The sequence below is a fragment of the Triticum urartu genome, chromosome 1A, assembly GCF_056163025.1.
Source record: "Triticum urartu cultivar PI428250 chromosome 1A, HENAU_Tu73, whole genome shotgun sequence".
Taxonomy (NCBI): domain Eukaryota; kingdom Viridiplantae; phylum Streptophyta; class Magnoliopsida; order Poales; family Poaceae; genus Triticum; species Triticum urartu.
The window spans coordinates 261,241,353-261,249,394 of record NC_141873.1 but is presented as its reverse complement, the minus strand read 5'-3'; positions in this window follow the sequence as shown (position 1 = coordinate 261,249,394).

Sequence of the window (8,042 nt, the reverse complement as noted above, 5' to 3'; positions counted from 1 at the left end):
TCGGGTCCATAGTTAGTAGCTAGATGGCTTCTTCTCTCTTTTTGGATCTCAATACAAAATTCTCCCCCTCTCTTGTGGAGATCTATTCGATGTAATCTTCTTCTTTTTGCGGTGTGTTTGTTGAGACCGATGAATTGTGGGTTTATCAAGTCTATCTATGAATAATATTTGAATCTTCTCTGAATTCTTTTATGTATGATTGGTTATCTTTGCAAGTCTCTTCGAATTATCCGTTTGGTTTGGCCAACTAGATTGATAGTTCTTGCCATGGGAGAAGTGCTTAGCTTTGGGTTCGATCTTGCGGTGTCCTTTCCCAGTGACAGAAGGGGCAGCAAGGCACATATTGTATCATTGCCATCGAGGATAACAAGATGGGGTTTATTTCATATTGCATGAATTTATCTCTATACATCATGTCATCTTGCTTAAAGTGCTACTCTGTTTTTAACTTAATACTCTAGATGCATGCTGGATAGCGGTCGATGAGTGGAGTAATAGTAGTAGACGCAGAATCGTTTTGGTCTACTTGTCACGGACGTGATGCCTATATACATGATCATGCCTAGATATTCTCATAACTATGCTCAATTTTGTCAATTGCTCAACAGTAATTTGTTCACCCACCGTAGAATACTTATGCTCTTGAGAGAAGCCACTAGTGAAACCTATGGCCCCCGGGTCTATTCTCATCATATTAATCTCCATCACTTTAATCTTGCTTTGCTTTTTTACTTTGCCTTTTACTTTTCACTTTGCATCTCTATACCAAAAATACCAAAAATATTATATCTATCAGATCTCACTCTTGTAAGTGAACGTAAAGGGATTGAAAACCCCTAATCGTGTTGGTTGCGAGTAGCTATTGTTTTGTGCAGGTACGAGGGACTTGAGTGTGGCCTCCTACTGGATTGATACCTTGGTTCTCAAAAACTGAGGGAAATACTTACGCTACTCTGCTGCATCATCCCTTCCTCTTCAGGGAAATCCAACGCAAGCTCAAGAGGTAGCAAGAAGAATTTCTGGCGCCGTTGCTGGGGAGTCTACGCAAAAGTCAACATACCAAGTACCCATCACAATACCTATCTCTCGCATTACATTATTTGCCATTTGCCTCTCGTTTTCCTCTCCCCCACTTCACCCTTGCCGTTTTATTCGCTCTCTCTCTCTCTCTATCCTCCTTTTCCTTCCCTCTCTTTTCCGCTTGCCTTTTTGTTTGCTCGTGTGTTGGATTGCTTGTTTGTCACGATGGCTCAAGATACTACCAAATTGTGTGACTTCACCAATACCAATAATAATGATTTCCTTAGCACTCCGATTGCTCCTCTTGCCAATACTGAATCTTGTGAAATTAATACTGCTTTGTTGAATCTTGTTATGAAAGATCAATTCGCCGACCTTCCTAGTGAAGATGCCGCTACTCATCTGAATAGCTTCGTTGATTTATGTGATATGCAAAAGAAAAAAGATGTCGATAATGATGTCTTTAAATTGAAGCTATTTCCTTTTTCACTTAGAGATCGTGCTAAAGCTTGGTTTTCGTCTTTGCCTAAAAATAGTATTGATTCTTGGAACAAGTGCAAAGATGCTTTTATCTCTAAGTATTTCCCTCCCGCTAAGATCATCTCTCTTAGAAACGATATTATGAACTTTAAGCAACTTGATCATGAACATGTTGCACAAGCTTGGGAGAGAATGAAATTAATGATACGCAATTGCCCTACTCATGGTTTGAATTTGTGGATGATTATACAAAATTTTTATGCCGGATTGAATTTTGCTTCTAGAAATCTTTTAGATTCGGCCGCAGGAGGCACTTTTATGGAAATCACTTTAGGAGATGCTACTAAACTCCTAGATAATATTATGGTTAATTATTCTCAATGGCATACTGAAAGATCTTCTAATAAAAAAGTGCATGCGATAGAAGAAATCAATGTTTTGAGTGGAAAGATGGATGAACTTATGAAATTATTTGCTACTAAGAGTGTTTCTTCTGATCCTAATGATATGCCTTTGTCTACTTTGATTGAGAATAACAATGAATCTATGGATGTGAATTTTGTTGGTAGGAATAATTTTGGTAACAACGCTTATAGAGGGAATTTTAATCCTAGGCCATATCCTAGTAATCCTTCTAATAATTATGGGAATTCCTACAACAACTCTTATGGAAATTATAATAAGATGCCCTCTGAATTTGAGAATAGTGTTAAAGAGTTTATGAATTCACAAAAGAATTTTAATGCTTTGCTTGAAGAGAAATTGCTTAAAGTTGATGATTTGGCTAGGAACGTTGATATAATTTCTCTTGAGGTTGATTCTTTAAAGCTTAGATCTATTCCTCCTAAGCATGATATCAACGAGTCTCTCAAAGCCATGAGAATTTCCATTGATGAGTGCAAGGAAAGAACCGCCAGGATGCGTGCTTCCAAAGATGCCTTTATTAAAGCGTGTTCTTCCAATTCCTATGAAAATCAAGATGAAGATCTGAAAGTTATTGATGTGTCTCCTATTAAATCTTTGTGTTGCAATATGAATCTTGATTAAACTGAATATGATCTTCCTTTACCTAGAAGGCGTTCTAAAAATTCGGAGTATTTAGATCTTTATGATGAAATTGATGAAAGTGGGATTGAAAGAAATAAGAATCTAGATGTTGCTAAACCCACTATATTGGATTTCAAGGAATTTAATTTTGAAAGTTGCTCTTTAAGTGATTTTATTTCCTTGTTGCAATCTGTGCTAAATTCTCCACATGCTTATGGTCAAAAGAAAGCCTTCACCGAACATATTGTTGATGCCTTGATGCAATCTTATGAAGAAAAACTTCAGTTGAAAGTTTCTATCCCTAGAAAACTCTATGATGAGTGGGAACCAACTATTAAAATTAAAATTAAAGATCATGAGTTTTATGCTTTGTGTGATTTGGGTGCTAGTGTCTCTACTATTCCCAACACTTTGTGTGATTTGCTAGATTTCCGTAATTTTGATGATTGCTCTCTAAACTTGCATCTTGCAGATTCTACTATTAAGAAACCTATGGGAAGGATTAATGATGTTCTTATTGTTGCAAATAGGAATTATGTTCCCGTAGATTTCATTGTTCTTGATATATATTGCAATCCTTCTTGCCCTATTATTCTTGGTAGACCTTTCCTTAGAACCGTTTGGTGTGATTATTGATATGAAGGAAGGGAATATTAGATTTCAATTTCCATTAAAAAGGGCATGGAACACTTTCCTAGAAAGAAAATAAAATTGCCATATGAAACTATCATGAGAGCCACTTATGGATTGCCTACCAAAGATGGCAATACCTAGATCTATCCTCGTTTTTATGCCTAGCTAGGGGCGTTAAACGATAGCGCTTGCTGGGAGGCAACCCAATTTTACTTTTATTTCTTGCTTTTTTCTCCTGTTTAGTAATAAATAATTTATTTAGCCTCTGTTTTGGTTGTGTTTTTTTGTTTAATTAGTGTTTGTGCCAAGTAGAACCGTTGGGAAGACTTGGGGAAAGTCTTGTTGAACTTGTTGTAAAAAACAGAAACTTTAGCACTCATGAGAACGGCTGTCATTTTTATTTGAAGAGTGCTATTTAGTTAATTATTTTTGCAGATGATTAATAGATAAATTCCTCACATCAAGCAATTTATTTTAGAATTTTTGGAGTTCCAGATCTTGCACTAGCTACAGATTACTACAGACTGTTCTGTTTTTGACAGATTCTGTTTTTCGTGTGTTGTTTGCTTATTTTGATGAATCTATGGCTAGTAAAATAGTTTATAATCCATAGAGAAGTTAGAATACAGTAGGTTTAACACCGATATAAATAAATAGTGAGTTCATTACAGTACCTTGAAGTGGTTTTTTTTTGTTTTCTTTCGCTAACGGAGCTCACGAGTTTTCTACTTTAAGTTTTGTGTTGTGAAGTTTTCAAGTTTTGGGTGAATTCTTTTGATGGATTATGGAACAAGGAGTGGCAAGAGCCTAAGCTTGGGGATGCCCATGGCACCCCCAAGATAATCCAAGGACACCAAAAAGTCAAAGCTTGGGGATGCCCCGGAAGGCATCCCCTCTTTCGTCCACTTCCATCGGTAATTTACTTGGAGCTATATTTTTATTCACCAACATGATATGTGTTTTGCTTGGAGCGTCTTGTATTATTTGTGTCTTTGTGTTTTAGTATGCCACAATCATCCTTGCTGTACACACCTTTTGAGAGAGCCATACATGAATTAAAATTTGATAGAATACTCTATGTGCTTCACTTATATCTTTTGAGCGTTATAATTTTGCTCTATGTGATTCACTTAGATCTTTTAGAGCACGGTGGTGGATTCGTTTTAAAAGAAACTATCGATCTCTCATGCTTCACTTAAATTATTTTGAGAGTCTGTTAATAGCATGGTAATTTGCTTAATAATAATATGCTTGGTATTCAAGATTTGTGAAACTTTCTTTTGAGTGTGTTGAATACTAAGAAAAGATTGAAGCATGATAATTGTTTTGAGATATGGAGGTGATAATATTAGAGTCATGCTAGTTGAGTAGTTGTGAATTTAAAGAATACTTGTGTTAAAGTTTGTGATTCCCGTAGCATGCACGTATGGTGAACCGTTATGTGATGAAGTCGGAGCATGATTTATTTATTGATTGTCTTCCTTATGAGTGGCGGTCGGGGACGAGCGATGGTCTTTTCCTACCAATCTATCCTCCTAGGAGCATGCGCATAATACTTTGCTTTGATAACTTCTAGATTTTTGCAATAAGTATATGGGTTCTTTATGACTAATGTTGAGTACATGGATTATGCGCACTCTCACCCTTCCACCTTTGCTAGCCTCTCTAATACCGCGCACCTTTCGCCGGTATCATACACCCACCATATACCTTCCTCAAAACAGCCACCATACCTACCTATTATGGCATTTCCATAGCCATTCCGAGATATATTGCCATGCAACTTTCCACCGTTCCGTTTATCATGACACATTCATCATTGTCATATTGCATATCCCGGTACACCGCCGGAGGCATTCATATAGAGTCATATTTTGTTCTAAGTATTGAGTTGTAATTGTTAAGTTGTAAGAAAAATAAAAGTGTGATGATCATCATTTTTAGAGCATTGTCCCAAGTGAGGAAAGAATGATGGAGACTATGATTCCCCCATAAGTCGGGATGAGACTCCGGACGAAAAATAAATAAAAGAGGCCAAAGAAGCCCAAATAAAAAGAGAAAGAAAAGAGGCCATAAAAAAGAGAAAAGGCCCAAATAAAAAAATGAGAGAAAAAGAGAGAAGGGACAATGTTACTATCCTTTTACCACACTTGTGCTTCAAAGTAGCACCATGATCTTCATAGTAGAGAGTCTCTCATGTTATCATTTTCATATACTAGTGGGAATCTTTCATTATAGAACTTCGCTTGTATATTCCAATGATGGGCTTCCTCAAATTGCCCTAGGTCTTCATGAGCAAGCAAGTTGGATGCACACCCACTTAGTTTCTTTTTGAGCTTTCATATACTTATAGCTCTAGTGCATCCGTTGCATGGCAATCCCTACTCACTCAAATTGATATCTATTGATGGGCATCTCCCTAGCCCGTTGATACGCCTAGTTGATGTGAGACTATATTCTCCTTTTTGTCTTCTCCAAAACCACCATTCTGTTCCACCTATAGTGATATATCCATGGCTCACGCTCATGTATTGCGTGAAGATTGAAAAAGTTTTGAAAAAGTTAGAGTATGAAACAATTGCTTGGCTTATCATCGGGGTTGTGCATGATTTAAATACTTTGTGTGGTGAAGATAGAGCATAGCCAGACTATATGATTTTGTAGGGATAACTTTCTTTGGCCATGATATTTTGAGAAGACATAATTGCTTTGTTAGTATGCTTGAAGTATTATTATTTTTATGTCAATATAAACTTTTGTCTTGAATCTTTCGAATCTGAATATTCATATCACAATTAAGAAGATTTGCATTGAAATTATGCCAAGTAGCACTCCGCATCAAAAATTCTCTTTTTATCATTTACCTACTCGAGGACGAGCAGGAATTAAGCTTGGGGATGCCTGATACGTCTCCAACGTATCTATAATTTTTAATTGCTCCATGCTATATTATCTACTGTTTTGGACTATATTGGGCTTTATTTTCCACTTTTATATTATTTTTGGGACTAACCTATTAACCGGAGCCCAGCCCAGAATTGTTGTTTTTTTGCCTATTTTAGTATTTCGGAGAAACAGAATATCAAACGGAGTCCAAACGGAATAAAACCTTCGTGAACGTGATTTTGTCACCGAACGTGATCCAGGAGACTTGGACCACTACTAGGAAAAGGGCTATAGATGGAATTGACACTAATGGTGCACCAGACATGTGGTGCGCCATTACTATATACTAATGGCGCACCATGTGTTGGTGCGCCATTAGTGTCCAAATACTAATGGCGCACCACATCCACGGTGTGCCATTAGTAAAAAAAAACTTTTTTTAATTTTTTAACTAGTAATGGCGCACCACTCCCACGGTGCGCCATTAGTAACTTGGCCACCACTTCCACCGAATGCACCCCCCCTTGGACCGCCTTTTCAGTTTAAAAAAATAAACAAAAATGATGGAAATGTCAAAAAATAAAAGAAAATAAGTTTCCCATGTGATATGTGGTCTAGTTGTTGTGAAAATTTACAAATATGAATTTCGACTTTATTTGCGAAATCTCTCGAGAATTTGTAAAATGGGCATAACTTTTGCGTACGAACTCGGATGAAAAAGTTTTTTATATGAAAAATCATCTACCCGAAAAGTTACATCCGCACCCCCCGCACGCTCCCTCGCTCCCCGGTGAGCTCCGCCTCCTCTCCCCTCTTCATTTTTTAAAAAATAATAATAAAAAAGTGTAGACTACAATTGTTGTTAAACAACAATTATTACTGTTTTTATAAAAAATATTACTGTTTCATATTCATATTCATTTTCTAAAAAATTATTACATGCAACAAAAAAAATTACTTATGCGCACCTCTGGCTGGTGCGCCATTGCTATATATAAAAAAAGATTACTAATGACGCACCTCTGCCTGGTGCGCCATTGCTAAAAGATTACTAATGGCGCACCTTTGCCTGGTGCGCCATTGCTATGTAAAAAAAGATTACTAATGGCGCACCGACCGCGGGTGCGCCATTAGTAAGATTCCCCCCTAGCTAATTCCCTCCCTCTCGCTAGATCCCCTTCCTCCCTCTCCCTCGCCCCCTAGCTAATTCCCCCCGCTGCCCCGACCCACGCCGCCGCCGCCCCCGCGCCTCCGTCTCCGTCGCCGCCCCCACGCCGCCGCCGCCCCCGCGCCTTCGTCTCCGTCGCCGCCCCCACGCCGCCGCTGCCCCCGCGCCTCCGTCTCCGTCGCCGCCCCCACGCCGCCGCCGCTCCCGCGCCTCCGTCTCCGTCACCGCCCCCACGCCGCCGCCGCCCCCGCGCCTCCATCTCCGTCGCCGCCCCCACGCCGCCGCCGCCCCGCGCCTCCTCGGACGCCCGCCGATTTCCTCTGCCTCGGCCACCATCGCCACCGCTCGACGCCGAATTCGCGCCGCCTCGACTAGCTCCGGGTACCCCGAGTCGCCCTCGACCTCCCCAGTGAGCACCCGAGCCGCTTCCCCCTCTTCCCCCTCTTGATTTCCTTCTGATGTGTTCTAGGGTTAGGGGTTGGAGAATTTTGGACAAGAAAAGGGGTTGGAGAATTAAGTAGCTAGGGTTGGGGAATTAAGTAGCTAAGGAGATTATGTTTAGAGCATCAATGATGGGTGTTGATAAACCTCTGGATAATTTTGATTTTATTCATGTTCTCAAGGAATTGGAATTATCCAGGGAACAAATTAGTAAGAAAACTGAACACTATTTAGATATTCATGACTCGAATGGAAATGTCGCCTCCCCGTGTCTAAGTTGGCATGATACTGTAGTGGAAGAGGAGGAGAAATTTACTATTGTTTCTAGAAGAGAGAAAAAGTCTCCTGCTAAGAGAAATTTCACTAT